We start from the raw sequence: 17322 nt of genomic DNA on the forward strand, positions 1-17322 counted from the left end.
TTGTGTCAGCGACATCTCACTGACTAGAGCTTCGACACCAATAAATGGAACTGATTATGCATCAGGACAGAAGAGGAGTACGAGACCCAAAACCTTGTTTTGTTGCTCTGGTGAAGCATCTGCAGGAGTTCGTTTAACCTGCTGAGCCCTATTGTCGAAGTTCTTCAAAGGTACGAGCGCAATACGAGGACTTGCGATGTCTTCCCTTTCAGGATAACGGGCGAGTTGGCCGTGCGGTTAGAAGCGCGCAGCTGTGAGCTTGCATCCGGGAGACAGTGGATTCGAACCCCAATGTCAGCAGCCCTGAAGATGTTTTATCCGTGGTTTCCCGTTTTCACACCAGGCAAATGCTGGGGCTCTACCTTAATTAAAGCCACGCCGCTTCCTTCCCATCCCTAAGCATCTCCTATCGCATCGTCGCCATAAGACATACCTGTGACGGTGCGACGTAAAACAAATAGCAAAAAAAAAGACAACTTTCGTAATGTGTTTTGTTACTGTGTGAGGTCAAAGAACATCAGCAAGTTGTTAGTGACATTATCCTAACCAAGTTCGTAAGACCTCTATTATTTGATATTGCGTTGGCAAGAACACAAAAAGTACGGCACCAGTCCAAGCCTTCGTCCAGGAAAATCTTTAAATTGTGCATGAAGAGGCCAACTGCGACTTCATACAGGTAATATTGCTGATATTTAATATTACTGAAGTTACTTACGAGCTTGAGTGAACATACGACCATACTGCATAGTGTTATGAAGGCTGTCGTCATAGTTTAGAAAATTGTGCGTCTATGTCTGCATCTAGCGGATACATTTTGTCGCAGCGTAGTCGCAAAAAGGCTCGCATAGAGCAGGCAGTATATTATCCGCACACTTTATCTTGGTGCATTTACACCCTAGTGCTGAATCGGTCGACTGGGCGATCTTCGAGATTCGTACTGGCAACCTTTGAAACACAAACTATGAATCGCTTAAGCATCGTTGTGCAACATCTGGCGTACACTTTACGTACTAGTACTGTTGTTGTTTACACAACAAAGCCAAAGTATAGAATTCATGCTAGGAGCAAGATTCGCATCGAGAAATGTTTTATAATGTTATATAATGTGTATGTGACATAGTTGTTGGCTTAAGATGATGATGGTTTAGAAATTTCATATCGATCGATCATATTCTCGATTCAATTCAGATTTCATTTTCATTCGGTTGGCAGCACCAGGCAGCACTATCGATACCGAGACAGCTCCCTCCTTACTCCTCAAACCCGTACTCAAATGCACCAAGATAAAGTGTGCGGATAATAGGAGGATCGAGACGGGGGTGTGATTAAAGTATAATAGTCTGACGATGTAATTTTTTTTTTGCGTAATTTCGTCCTTTTAGCACCTCTAACTTAACACTGTGTGTCTTCAATTGTAAAAATCAACTTGAATGTGTTTTAGTCGTGTGTTATTTAATAATTATGCTACGATATTGGGAGTATTTTGTTCCATTTATGAGATTATAAGTACCCTTAATGCAACCAAATACAGTAGAGACAATACGCGACACTGAGCGAGATATCGAGGGACAGCTATTGGAGCTCTCTCTAGCGAGTAGACCTGAAAACTACTGATTCTGTCATAAGATCACGTGTACTTTTGTGTGAAGTTTTTGGTGTTATTTATGCGTTTTCAGTGAGTAGCGTGTGTCATTCCTTGATATCTCCTCTCAACATGAGGGGAAAGGTATGTGCTGTGTTTGGCTGCAGTAACTATGAAGTAGAGAAGAATTCGCGGTCGTTCTTCAGGTTCCTTCGTGACAAGAAAATGTAAGTAATATTGTGTTTGCATATATATTCTTCCAGTGTCCGACTCGTTGGCTGAATGGTCAGCGTACTGGCCTTCGGTTCAGAGAGTCCCGGGTTCGATTCCCGGCCGGGTCGGGGATTTCAACCTTAATTGGTTAATTCCAGTGGCACGGGGGCTGGGTGTATGCGTTGTCTTCATCATCATTTCATCCTAATCACGACGCGCAGGTCGCCTACGGGAGTCAAATAGAAAGACCTGCACCTGGCGAGCCGAACCCGTCCTGGGATATCCCGGTACTAAAAGCCATACGACATTTCATCTTACTTCATGCGCAATTTTATTTTGAACAAGGTCAATATGGACACGAACTCAAGACAGTTTTCGTCCTAAAATCAGCAGGCCATAACCGGCGTGGCATACCAAGAAAAATTCCAAAATATGTTATTTTTGTTTTATTTTGAAAACAAATGACTACTATGTATCTGCCTGTCAATTAGGCAAAATAATATTTTACACTGGAAGTGTAGTAATTTATTTTCATACGCATATGTAACTTGAAAGAACTGCCTGAATTATGACGGACGGTTCATATGCATTAATATTAACGACTCCTCTTGAGCGTCTATATATCTTACAAAACGAAGGGGAAAAGTGTTGGAGGCCATTTCAGAGCAATGTGTGTGGTCTCAGTGATTAGAACAGTCGAAGGATGATGTGCAAGTTGAACGAATTGCATTCCCAATCTCACTGCAAAGCTATAAAGATACGAGTACGCCATTTATTATGCAACGCAAGACTAAACAATCCATCACTAAAAAACGCGCATAAAGAGGTTACCAAAGACTCCGAGCTCCATCTATTTTGCATAATTAAGGTCATAATAAAGAAGCATTCTGACATTTCTTACGGAGAGGTTAACTAATGATGGTTAAAATCCCGACCCTGCCGGGAATCGAGCCCGGGCCCCTATGACCAAAATTCAAGCACGCTAACTGTTTAGCCATGGAGCCGTACGGTGAGTTAGTCAAAGTTTTGGAAAGAAATATGTGTGACCTATCAACTGTAAAGGACTGGGTGAACTATTGATGTAGAGTTAGAAAAATTGGTCACTGCTAGCAGTGTCTCCGATTTGTGTACCGTGTTGCTACTTTATCTCAATTTACCAGTCACAACAGCAATCGTCGAGCATCAGGAGAGGTTTTTCTCTCAATTCAAAGCAGGGGAGTTTTATCTTAATGATCATACGAGCACGTGAACACACTGGTAATCCCAAAACACTTGAAATTGTCATGCTATTGTATGAAGAGGACAAATTTATGTACGTTGAAGACGTATTTATGAAGTTCTAAGTGCCGATTCACTTTTAGTTTCCATTTGAATCACGCGCCACACCAACCGACAACAGCCCCGTTTTGAACTACAAACTTCGGCGTATTGCCTACATACAAGTTGAAGGGGTAATGCTGTGGATATGGCGAATATGATCACACTTTACTGTCTAAGCATGGCACTGGTTGCTCGAAATGCATACGATGACCATTTAATATCGAGCAGGCAGCGGACTGCTTCTAATGTCTTCTGTAAAAGTTATTTTCAAATTCCATAGATGGCAGCTTGTATCGCGTAGTCCGTGTCATTGGTTAGTACACAGAGCTGTTACCCCGGAGTGGTAAATAGACTAACCGCTCGGCCCTGCTGTTAATCGCACGTGTAACATAGTATTGCCTACTGAACCAAAGAGGCGACAGAAGGTTTCCTGAGCTCATCTTATTGTATTGAGCAACTGAGGAGCACCTTAGGCCTATATATCAGTTTTTTGTATCTACTGTGAGATTTGTATGAGCACCCAAAAATTTAAGCACGCGATGCCACTGATTGAAAGTGATGAAATCAACGGTATTAATGTGAAAAGCGTGGTTAAAAAGTTTCTTTAAACGAAACATGGACACTGAGGAAAATTATGATGCATTCCACTTCTCGTGAGTTTCAGTTAATTATAATATATCGCTAGTATGCAAGCATGCAGTGATTAATGAGGAAACATCATTTTCGCACTATGTCAGAATTTGAGGCGTAGTGTACAAAATACAAAGTTCAAAAAATTAGGGGAACATATTTTATAACGTCTGGAATGTGCACGTTAATTTGGTAGATGTGGTTCCAATGGTCGTAGAGCATACCCTGAGATCTGGGTTACTCGGTATGTCAAATCTAAGTCACTCTCCATCTGTAGGTGTAGCCATGTATTAAACTGTCAAGTGACCCCTCAAAACAAAGTGAATAGCGATGCGTCCGTGTGTCGTTGAGAGGTACACAGACTACTGCGGTCATTTGAGCACGTTGTACGTAAACCAGCACATCCCATCAGACATTCTAACGAGGTTAAATTCGCAAGGGCCGTCACTATGATCCAGGAAGAATAGACCTTTCATCGTGTTGCTGTGGATATCAGTGTATCTTCGTCAGTTATTCAACGCTTGTGGAACCGCTACAATGAGACAGGCCAGTTCACAAGGTGTGTTGGACGAGGTCATGGAGGCATGACAACCCCACAGGATGACCGATATCTGACCATCTGTGCGTTGCGTCGTTCAGCAACTGCCAGAAAACTGCAACAAGTCCTCAGGAGGATCTTATCACTAATTTTGCGTTGATAATAATATGTTAAGTTTCTCAAATTGGTATCAACTTCGCAATGCAATACATAACTATTTCTTACCATACGAAATTATGCTCAGAATTTAATTTATTCCTCGCCACCAACTCCCCACGGAACCTGCTGACGATTGTCTTGATTCGATTGCAGACACGGTGTCTGACCAGACAGTAAGGAACAGGTTAAGAGAAGTGTTCTTACTGCCCAGACGTCCATTTTAATTGTCCCGTTTAACACAACAACCTCGCGCAGCTTGCCTTCTGTTTGCATGTACCCACGTCAACTGGTAACTTCGCCAGTAGAGAACTGTGTTGTTTACAGGCGTGTTCAGATTTCCCTTGCCACAGCGTGATGTACGTCCACGTGTATGGAGACACCGTGGTGAGCAGTACATGCTAAATGATGTCCAGGAAGGCGACCGATTCGAACAAGGTTCTGTGATGGGGTGGGGTGTCATCAGGATTGATGGACATACAGATCTTATCGTCGACCGTAGTAATCTTACTGCTGCGGGGTACATCGAGCAGATATTGCTACAGTATGTGTTGGTTGCTGCATACGGTGTTGGCCCTCATGCACGGCAATGCCTGGGCTCACGAAGCGCGCATCACCAGAGCTGTCTAGCGAGATCTGTACATTCAAAAATGGAATGGCCAGCAGTGAGTCCCGAAGTAAATCCTATCGAGCGTGTGTGGGATAGGCATGACAGAGATGTTCGTGGGCGTTGTGTTCCACCACAGACTCTCCAAGACCTCGAACAGGCTCTCATTGAAGAATGGGAACTGATACCGCAACCTGACCTCCGTCGACATATACGGAGCAAGCCGCGTAGGTGTCAAGCTGTGAATAAATGATCGTGGAGGTGATACACCGTACTGAAGCTGTCCAACTGTGTTAAATATCCACCCCGTGGACTGTTATCATTTTGTTTTCGCTCCTATTTGGACATTTCCGTTTGTGTTCTAAAATGAACGTGAATCCACCGATTTTATTTTGTAAAGAATAAAGGTTTAGTTGGTAATATACCTGGTGTGAGGTATTGTCTTGTGGAGCATGGCATACATTCAAAAACGTGTTCCCCGTAATTTTTTGAACTGTGTATTTTTTGCGTGTGGGACGACTTTCTTAGTTACGCCACTGACTGCAGTGGCATTATGCCTGGTAGTAATAGTCTCTTTTCTCTTCTGTGGAGATTATCTAGTAAGAATTTCAATGCAAAAATTCAAGGCACGTTTTTAACGGCAATCTAGTATTGTCAAGATTCACCCCCTCAAGACTAGTATCCCCCTCAGTGCGCATTCCTTCTTAATTGAATAAATAAAAATAACAATTCCCCTTCCTTCTACAGAAAACTTGAACAAGCTATTGGAAGAAAGAAAAACGAAAATAAAGGAGATTTGATCTTTGATATACGCGACTTAAGTCTTAATGAACAAGACGTGGAGGAATCCGAAACTGGACATCGACATTTTGCCGATTGTTTGGCAGAGCATGTCTACCACCATAGAGGCAGAGAGTCGTAATTTTTCCACGACGCCAAATACAATTACGTATGTGAATTATGTGACCACGTATGTCGTTTTGCATTAATTTATAGTGTTTGAACATTATGCGGGGTTTTCGATTGATCCTGTAGGTTTTCATTAGATTGCTGTGTCTAGCATTGCTTTAGTCCCACCACTTTGTACCAGTTGTTCATTTCTAATCACGTCCGACTCGTTGGCTGAATGGTCAGCGTCCTGGCCTTCGGTTCAGAGGGTCCCGGGTTCGATTCCCGGCCGGGTCGCGGATTTTAACCTTCATTGGTTAATTCCAATGGCTCTGGGGATGGGTGTTTGTGCTGTCCCCAACATCCCTGCAACTCACACACCACACATAACACTATCCTCCACCACAATAACACGCAGTTACATATACATGGCAGATGCCGGCCACCCTCATCGGAGTGTCTGCCTTACAAGGGCTGTACTCGGCTAGAAATAGCCACACGAAATTATTATTATTATTATTTCTAATCACGGAAATTCACGATGCTTCTTCTGAAAAGGTCTCGTTTGTGCGTGTTGTTTTGTCGTAGGCCCATTTTTTCTAGGTCTTCTTGACGTTAACGTAACAGGGAGTTGTTGTTTTTGGATTGATTTGAAATTGTTATAAAAGTGTTTTGCACATCGAAAGTCGTCCATCCGTCGTAAGTGACCATGGAAGTGAGCCCTGCGTTTGGTCATTGTGTCTATGACCTTCTCTATCTTAGAGTAGATTTATTGTTTGTACTTCCTAATGCACATACCGTTTTTGTAGTTTTGGCCAAGTATGATGTGGAGAATCTTTCTCTCTTTTGCTCTAAGTTAGCGATCTTGTTGGCCGTCGCATACAATTGCATTAGAGTGTTTTCTTATCTTAACAATATCCCTAGTATTTCGGGTAACACGTTAGGGTCCATTTCCAGAGCGTCGTTCAGCGATTAAAAGTCGTTTTCGTGGGAGGATGAATCGAAGGCGACTCTATATATTTGCTATTCGTGTTGGATTTCTTCACAGTGTGGCGGGGTAGGTAAAACACTTCTCCAAAGCAGTTGTTGTGAGGGTCAGCGTCTACTCGATCTCTCCGTATATTATCTAACATGTGTTTATGGTAAATGGACTTCAACTCATCATTCCCTTGTAGTCTAATGATGAAAATCGCCTTTCTGCTATGTTGAAGTTGGGAGAAAAGAGAACGCCCGCTTTCCTCGGCAAGAGACAACTCTCCTCCCACCTTTCTTACGGTAGGTGTTATGGGAATCTTGGAGAATGGCGTGATCCTTGGGTGACGCTCGCTCTTGAAGTTCCTTAATGCCGATGGCTTCGAACTCCCAAAACTGACGTACTCTGTCATTGGATATTTCATCTAGTGCAATTGAAATATGATGGACCATTATCTGTTAGTAGGGAATATTTGAGGATTCCAGTCCACCTCAGCCTCTGCGCAAACGCGCGTGCTAGCTCCCCCTGCGGGGGCCCCCCGGCAAAGCCACTGACCGTGGCAGCAAGGCCAAATGGAATGTGCCACACCTGTTATGTTTCTTGTTTTGTATCCTGTACTGAAGTTTAGTGTGAGAGCGAGCAGGCTAATTGTGTTTCGCCCCCCGAGCTCTACGAGTAGGGGTGAGCTCTATTGAGTATAAATAAGTGGTCAGTTCTTGCAATTCTTTATTTACAGATTTTTTTCTACCTACACACCTATTATCATTTATGAGCGTTTATTTATCTTGATTAGCTCTCACATTTTTATGTTGGTGTCAGGAAGAGCATGCAGCCGTAATTATTCATGTTGGATAATTGCATTTTCAGTATATTATTTTTTGTGTGTGTTTTACGTCGCACCGACACAGATAGGTCTTATGGCAATAGGAAAGGCATAGGAAATAAGTGACCGTGAGGCCCCCGGTAAGGTACAGCCTCTGCATTTGCCTGGTGTGAAAATGGAAAAAGGCGATCTTTAGGGCTGGCGACAGGGGGGTTCGAACTCCTACTATCTCCCGGATCCAAACTCACAGCTCCGTGTTCCTAACCGCACGGGTAACTCGCCCGGTTATCAATGGAAAAAAGACAGTTAAAAAGTGAGAGGACCTGTATGCAAGAAAAGTAGGAAGAATTATTATATTCATGCTAGTCTGATAATGTAGAACATTATATTGTTTTATTTACTTTTTTGTTCAAAATACATTTCAAAACCTCCTTACACGGTTCGCGTTCCTTAATCATTGGATTCGGACTGTCAAAATCACCTCTATTATATCCAGGATGTGATTGTAGTGGCGTTGCCAACGTCGGCATGCGGCTACCTCGAGTAAAGCCATTGTGTAGAACGGTAGTTTTTCCCAAGCAAAATCTACGTCGTGAGCAGCATACGTTGAGAGAAACCCTGATGGTAAATAGTTAATTAGATGTTGGGGTATTCGAAGTATGCTACCACGTGTGTAGTAGGCTGAAATAGCATCACTTACTGGTGAACAATATATTGTACGTAATGCATCAAGTTTAACGTTCTGTGTACATACTTCGCATTTACAGCTGTGTTTGGTGATAGTTTCTGCGTATTTTCCCCAAGCTCACTCTTCACTTGTTGACGATCCATAATCTTCAACTGTTTCCAAACACACAATATGGCAACGATGAAGATACTTTCCTAGTTATGCACACCTTTTTTAATGATAGATTACAATTGACTTTACGTCAAACCGACACAGACAAGTCTCATGGTGACGATAAAAGAGGAGATGCAGCTGTAGCCTTAAGGTACACCCCATAGCATTTGACTGGTGTGAAAATAGGAAACCACAGAGAGCTATTTTTGGGGCTGGCAACAGTAGGGCTCGAACCCAATCTCTTCTGGATGTCCAACTAAAGGTGTGAGCGAATTCGCTTGTTGTGGTATATATTTTAATGCTAAGTGTGAGATTATATTATTTAATATTAGCAGACGCGAGTTTATTGTGTATTAAAATCATCTAGTATATATACGTGCAAACAGAACGCTAGACAGTTACTGCGCTTCGTCGCAAAAATCAAGCCGGATGTTAGCAGCGAGCAGTATGCTTTTATAAGGGTACTGTGATGATTCTTGTTATTAAACTACCTATCGGACAATAAATATAGAGGCCGATGTTGGTTTCCTTGTACAGGTTCATGAATGGGCGTGTTTATGAAAGAATTTTATTCCATAACTTTCGGACTAACATAATAGAGATATTAAATCTCGTTCTTTTGTAAGAGATCTCTACCAATAAACTTTAAATAAAAGGTAATTTTCCACTAATTATTCACCAGTAGGACTTACCTCACTTTACAGGCACAATGACAATGCGAAGGGTTAAAAGAGAAGTGTTTTGTGCGCTGGTGTAACATCACGTCAAATTAATTTCAATATCTATAGATGTGTGCATTTGCATTACGTTTAAAATGCCCATTGCGGCTAATTGAAATGTCAGTATATTGCTATTCTTTATTGTAAATTGCGAACACTTATTACATCTAAATCCGGCGTGTAAGATATATGCATATGTTCAACAAGCTTTTTTCTCATGATCACGTAGGTGATTTTTGCGTTTTAACTTTCAGAAACAAACGCGATGTAAAACCAACTTAAAATAATTTTCTCCTACAGACACAAGAAACAAGAACATTACATTTGCGTCTAAAATCGTTTTGTACCACTCAGAATATTAGTCCTTACAACTTATCTAAACCAAAACGAATAGCTGACAGACGGAATTGAACGAATTAATGTAATCGTAATTGTGTACTCATAAATTACTGTTGAAATATGCAATATCTATGTAGCTGTGCACTTTTTTTAGAAAGTTTAATAAATAGTTTAATTCATTCAAACCCACCCCACACACAAGCATTGCTTATTTGGAATTCACTTTTGTTTATTGTTATGTTACCGGCCCCGCGGTGTAGGGGTAGAGTGCTTGCCTCTTACTCGGAGGCCCCGGGTTTGATTCCCGGCCAGGTCAGGGATTTTTACCTGAATCTGAGGGCTGGTTCGAGGTCCACTCAGCCTACGTTTTTTAAAATTGAGGAGCTATCTGACGGTGATATAGCGGCCCCGGTCTAGAAAGCCAAGAATAACGCCCGAGAGGATCTGTCGTGCTGACCACACGACACCTCGTAATCTGTAGGCTTTCGGGCTGAGCAGCGGTTGCTTGGTAGCCCATGGTTTTTCAGGGCTCTTGCACCATGGGGTTTGGTTTTATTATTATGTTAAAATAATGTAGACCGTGCGAGTTGGCCGTGTGGTCAGTGGCGTGCGGCTGTAGGCTTATATACAGGAGATGTTGTTATGTTTGAGTCATCAGTCCATAGACTAGTTTGATGCGGCCCTGCATGTCACCCTATCCTGAGCTAACCTTTTCATTTCTACGTAACTATTGCGTCCTACATCTGCTCTAATCTGCGTGTCATATTCATACCTTGGTCTACCCCTCCCGTTCTTACCACCTACACTTCCTTCAAAAACCAAATGAACAAGTCTGGGTGTCTTAAGATGTGTCCTATCATTCTATCCCTTCTTCTCGTCAAATTTATCCAAATCGATCTCCTCTCACCAATTCGATTCAGTATCTCTTCGTTCGTGATTCGATCTATCCATCTCACCTTCAGCATTCTTCTGTAACACCACATTTCAAAAGCTTCAATTCTCTTTCTTTCTGAGCTAGTTATCGTCCATGTTTCACTTCCATACAATGCCACGCTCCACACGAAAGTCTTCAAAAACATCTTTCTAATTCCGATATCAATGTTTGAAGTGAGCATATTTCTTTTCTTAAGAAAGCTTTTCCTTGCTTTTGCTAGTCTGCATTTTATGTCCTCCTTACTTCTGCCATCATTAGTTATTTTACTACCCAAATAAGAATATTCATCTACTTCCTTTAAGACTTCATTTCCTAATTTAATATTTCCTACATCACCTGCCTTCGTTCGACTGAACTCCATTACTTTTGTTTTGGACTTATTTATTTTCATCTTGTACTCCTTACCCAAGACTTCATCCATACCCTTCAGCAACTTCAGCATCTTCTGCAGTCTCAGATAAAAGAACAATATCATCGGCAAATATCAAGGTTTTGATTTCCTCTCCTTGGACTGTGATTCCCTTTCCAAATTTCTGTTTGATTTCCTTTACTGCCTGTTCTATATAAACATTGAAAGGAGTGGGACAAACTGCAGCCTTGCCTCGCTCCTTTCTGGATTGCTGCTTCTTTTCAAAGCCCTCGATACTTATCACTGCAGACTGATTTTTATACAGATTGTAAATAATTTTTCGTTCTCGGTATCTGATCCCTATCATCTTCAGAATCATAAATAGCTTGGTCCAATCAACATTATCGAATGCCTTTTCTAGATCTACGAATGCCATGTACGTGGCCTTGTCCTTCTTGATTCGATCCTCTAAGATCAGACGTAAAGTCAGGATTGCTTCACGTGTTCCTACATTTCTTCTGAAGCCAAATTGATCTTCTCCCAACTCAGCTTCAACTTATTTTTCCATTCTTCTGTAAATAATACGTGTTAAAATTTTGCAGGCATGAGATACTAAACTAATGGTGCGGTAGTTTTCACACCTGTTAGCACCGGTTTTCTTGGGAATAGGTATAACAACATTCTGCAGGAAATCGGATGGGACTTCTCCTGTCTCATACATCTTGCACCCTAAATGAAATAACCTTGCCATGCTGGTTTTTCCCAAGGCAGTCAGTAATTCAGAGGGAATGTCATCAATTCCAGGTGCCTTGTTCCTATTTAGGTCACTCACAGCTCTGTCAAACTCTGACCTCAAAATAGGGTCTCCCATTTCATCAGCATCAACAGCCTCTTCATGTTCCAGAACCAAATTATCTACATCTTTACCTTGATACAACTGTTGGATATGCTCCTGCCATCTTTCTGCTTTGTCTTCTTTCCCTAGAAGTGGCTTTCCATCTGAGCTCTTAATATTCATACACCTAGATTTCCTTTCTCCAAAAGTTTCCTTGATTTTCCTGTATGCAGCATCTACCTTTTCCAGGACCATACAGCCTTCGACATCCTTGCACTTCTCCTTCAGCCATTCTTCCTTAGCTACCTTGCACTTTCTATCCACTTGATTCTTTAATCGCCTGTACTCCTTTTTGCCCTCTTCATTTCTAGCATTCTTATATTTTCGTCGTTCATCAATCAGGTCTAGTATCTCCTGAGTTATCCACTGATTGTTAGTTGATCTTTTCTTCCTTCCTAACATTTCTTCAGCAGCCCTACTGATTTCATTTTTCATGACTCTCCACTCTTCCTCTATTGTGTTTCCTTCAGCCTTTTCATTTAGTCCTTGTGCAACGTGTTCCTTGAAACAATCCCTCACACTTTTTTCTTTCAACTTGTTTAGATCCCATCTTTTTGCATTCTTTCCTTTCTTCAACTTCTTCAGCTTCAGATGGCATTTCATGACCAACAAGATGTGGTCAGAGTGCACGTCTGCTCCTGGGAAAGTTTTGCAATCGAACACCTGGTTTCTGAATCTCTGCCTAATCATAATGAATTCTATTTGATACCTCCCAGTGTCTCCAGGTCTCGTCCACGTATACAGCCGTCGTTTGTGGTGTTTGAACCAAGCATTGGCAAGGACTAAAATATGAGCAGTGCAGAATTCAACCAGCCGACTTCCTCTTTCGTTCTTTTGTCCCAATCCAAATTCTCCTACTGTACTACCTTCTCTTCCTTGGCCTACCACTGCGTTCCAGTCTCCCATCACAAATAGATTCTCGTCACCTTTTACATATTGTATTAGATCTTCTATCTCCTCATATATTCTTTCGATTTCTTCATCATCCGCTGAACTAGTAGGCATATAGACCTGCACTATTGTGGTGGACATTGGTTTGGTGTCTATCTTGACGACAATAATTCATTCACTTTACCCGCTGCCGTATTTTCTTACTCATTATTAAACCAACTCCTGCATTTCCCCTGTTTGATTTTGTGTTGATAATTCGGTAGTCGCCTGACCAAAAATCTTCTTCTTCCTGCCAACGTACTTCACTTATACCAACTGCATCTAACTTTAGCCTATCCATCTCCCTTTTCAGATTCTCTAACCTACCACAACGATTCAAGCTTCTAACATTCCACGCTCCGACTCGCAGAATGTCAGTATCCATCTTCCTGATGATCACCCCCTCTTGTGTAGTCTCCACCCGGAGATCCGAATGGGGGACTAGTTTACCTCCGGAATATTTTACCCGGGAGGAAACCATCATCAGTACATAATTCATACAGAGAGAGCTGTATGTCCTCGGGAGGTAGTTACGGCTGTAGTTTCCCGTTGCTTTCAGCCGTGTAGCAGTATCAACACAGCTAAGCCATGTTGAGTATTATTACAAGGCGGTATCAGTTAATCATCTAGACTGCCGCCCTTGCAACTGCCGAAAGGCTGCTACCCCACTTTCGATGAACCATTCGTTAGTCTGGTCTCTCAACAGACCCATGCGATATGGTTGCACCTGCGGCTCGGCTATCTTCATCATTGGGACACGCAAGTACCCCACCGCGCCAAGGTCGCATGGTTCACAGAGGGGGATACAGGAGATAGTGGGTACGAATCCCACTGTCGATAGCCCCCAAAGTGGTTTTCCATGGTTTCCTATTTTCACACCAGGAAAATGCTCGAGCTGTACCTTAATTAAGGCCACGGCCGCTTCCTTCCCATTCCTAGGCCGTTCCTGTTCCATCGGCGCCGTACGACCTATCTGTGCCGGTGCGACGTAAAGCCACTAGCAAAAGAAAAAAAATTACTGATAACTGTGATTTACCGGTACATGTAGTTTACTACTACTACTACTACTACTACTACTACCGGTACTATTGCCGGACGAATCTGTATTAATTAATGAAGGGAATTTTTGAGTACACAGACCGGAGCCAATTAGTTATGGGTAAGAACCAGGCTGCAAAGCTACTAAAGGAGCAAACGGCAGATCGCTGCGCCATTGAGTGTAGAGAATTTTTTTTTTTTAATCCCTCACAAAACTTGTATTTACTCCTTGACTTTGTTATCATTTGTCCATCTTGTTACTTATCCAGTAAGGGATATTATTCTTGTTTCAGAACGTAAACATTTATCTGTATATTTGCTTGTGGATTGTGTCTGAACATTAGTGAAAAGGTTTGTTGAATTTTTATGTTCTTATATCCGTCGTACTACGCAGGAAAATGTGGAAAATACTGGATATTGTGTATCGTAATGGGTTGCATTATGTTGTCCTGTGACGTTTATTGACTGCATCAGTAGTGTAAGGCATCTATTAATTTGCTTGAGGTCACTTTTGGTGGAGTTAGAGTTATTGCTGTTTTCTTTGCAATCTAACATATAATTGCACTTAGTGACTAGATTTTCTGGAATAGGCCTAGCATGAGCATGCATTACCATCTTATAAGGTTATTTTTCGTGGTACATTTATTGTAATACTAATCTCAATAGCAATAGCAGCTTAACTCGCGATTCCTATCGGGTAATATGATATGTAGAGGAAAGTAAGGTGCTATCCATTACATCTTGGGAGTTTTGAGCTGTTGTTTGTGCACAGTTTGTTAAAAATAGTGATTTATTTTTACCTTAAAATCACAAAATTCGTTGTGGTGTAATATGTAGCCAAAATCGCCGAACATTTCAGAAGTACAAACTTTGTCAAAAGGCCTATAAACACAAAATACATTCTTGTTAGAAAAGTTGTTTGATGTTATAGATGGGTTACATCAAACCGAGTTGATATTAATAACTTGACCAGGTGGAAATGGGTGAATACCTCTTAAGACTGCATTATACACTAGTATAAAAGTCACAAGTTGATTTAACTCATTACCATGCTGGTTTGGTGTTTATGATAAACCATCATTATACATATTCAGGTATGAAACCAGTCATTCTGTTCCATATGTTGTTATGAATGTTGCATTGATTAGAAATTGGTTTCCATGGATGAAGAGACCTGTTGATGATAGTTATCTGCTCCTCTTAATGTTAATCTATGGAGGCTTGAGTGTATAGTTTTAAGTACGAAAGAAGTCTGAAAAGCACACCTTTGCTCAGCAAACTTGATATTATATCTCTGCATCTTACTGTTCAAATGTTATGAAGACAAGGTATAATCAAGTAAGGTTGGACCAGAGAAATGAGTAAGGAACACCCCTCTGAGAAAAATACGTCATAGATGTTTTTCATTTCCAGTAGATTTCTGAATAATAACATTTTTCATGGCTTCTCACCAAGACAGGTGTGGTTCCAATTTGAGCCATTGCATGTGCAATTTAAAAAATGAAAAAGTTTCATCCATTTCGTTCGGATTCCAACTAAAAGAAGAGCTCCTGCAGCTATGATTGTGATATTAACAATTGTGTCAACCTACAAGTTTCCTCCTTTTCTTTCCTCATTGCCCTGTTAACATTGTGCACATTTTGTTGATGAGTTCCATATAAGTCTGTTGTCTAATTCAGTGTTTCATATCTCTGCTAATTGAACTGCGTTGCATATTTTAGCTCCCTAACTTGTTCTCTGTACGGTAATGAATATCTGATTTGATATAAGGGCATGTGTTACCCATACAGTTCCTTACTCTAGGACTATATCTGTACTGGTAAGTAAGATACTCCGTTCTTCCCACATATCCATACTAGAGTAAGATATTTAGAACAAAACTACCATGGGAGTAAACTCTGTTGGATTATTGGTAATACGTACTAAAAAGCACCCGAGCATAAGAAGAATGATTTATTTAAATGTTACCTCATACAATGTACCACTCATGTCAATATCTATCTGTCAACTAATCTATCAGTCACCACGGATAGGTATTGCAGGTGGCAAATTCCGTATCTGTTGTTTATCAAATATTTTCTTAAATGATTTCAAAAAAGTTGAAAATCTGTTGAACATCTCCTGGGGTAAATTATTCCAATTTCTAATTCCTCTTCCTGTAAACAAGTTTATTCCCGAAATTTGTCCTCTGAATTCCAATTGTATCTTCATATTATAATCTTTCCTACTTTTAAAAACTACATTCAAGCTTATTCATCTGCTACTGTCATTCCATGCCACCTCTAGTGACAGCTCGAGACATACCGCTTAGTTGAGCAGCTTGTTTCTTTACTCTTAAGTCTTCCATGCCCAAAATTAGCAACATTTTTTTGTAACACTACCTTTTTGTCAGAAATCACCCAGAACAAATCATGTGCCTTGTGAACTGACCCCTTATGTTGTAAACAAACCAATGTTGAAGAATTATAAAAAAAACACACACATATGAATTGCCACTATACCATGCTGTAAGCATACTAGTTAGAAAATGATCAGTCAACCATTCATCACTGACATGCATTTAGAGCAGTTGTCAGATGGCAGATTCCCTATCAGTTGTTTACCTATCCATCATCATCATCATTTCTCATTTCCAGTTTCCCACGTGTGGTGAACAAGTGCTCGCCATTTCTTTCTGTCTGCATACATCTTCGATTCCAGGACATCTTCTCATTTGAGACCTCTCTCAACATCTGGTTTCACTGTGTCTATCTAGCGTTTCCTTGGGCTTCCTCTGGCTCTCTTTCCTTGGACAGTAAGTTCAAAGTATTTTTTTTGCAGGTCTTGCGCTCTTCATTCTCATAATTTGCCCATATCACTGAAGTGTACGCTTCTTTATTACATTCATAATAGGGACCAGAGTAAATAAGCTACCTTCTTGTTGACTTCTTTCCTGATTTTCTCCTTTCTTACTTGGAAATTTGTCGAATATCTCCCTGGCGAGTTATTGCTATCCCTAACTCCTCTTTCTATAAACAAATATTTTCCTGAATTTGTCCTCTTAATTTCCATCCTTATCTTTGTATTTTGATCTTTCCTACTTTTGGAACCGAGCGAGTTAGCCGTGCGGTTAGGGGCGCGCAGATGTGAGCTTGCATTTGTCGGCAGCCCTGAAGATGGTCCTTCCCACTCCTAGCCTCTTCCTTTCCTATTGTCGCCATAAGACCTATCTATGTTGGTGGAACGTAAAGCAACTTGTAAAAAAATTCTACTTTTGTAAACACCGCAAACCTTATTTGTCCACTAATGCCATTCCCATGCCTTCTCTCCACCAAAAGCTCGGAGCATACCATTCATTGCAGGTTCATTGCACGAAAAGGAGCGAAACATGTACCATATAAACATCATAATAAATATGTAAGTTTGTACTATATTTTTATTGTATTGAAAAGGTGGCAATTGACAAAACTAAAGGAATTGTATCACAAGCATACCGTTCAGTCGAGCAGCTCGTCACCTTAGTGTCAAGTCTTCCCAGTCCAAAGTTTGCTACATTTCCATAATACTA

The 17322-nt window shown here is 41.0% G+C and overlaps 1 protein-coding gene across 1 annotated transcript in view; it reads left to right on the forward strand.

Moving 5' to 3' along the window:
- Positions 1-14018: 14018 nt before the first annotated feature.
- Sf3b1 (splicing factor 3b subunit 1) overlaps positions 14019-17322 on the forward strand; it is a 127614-nt gene continuing 124310 nt past the window's right edge. Inside the window, exon 1 of the mRNA XM_067158901.2 lies at positions 14019-14126. The gene's annotated coding sequence lies outside the window, so the exon portion shown is untranslated. The remainder of the gene's footprint in view (positions 14127-17322) is intronic.

Source organism: Anabrus simplex, chromosome X, assembly GCF_040414725.1.
Source record: "Anabrus simplex isolate iqAnaSimp1 chromosome X, ASM4041472v1, whole genome shotgun sequence".
NCBI lineage: Eukaryota > Metazoa > Arthropoda > Insecta > Orthoptera > Tettigoniidae > Anabrus > Anabrus simplex.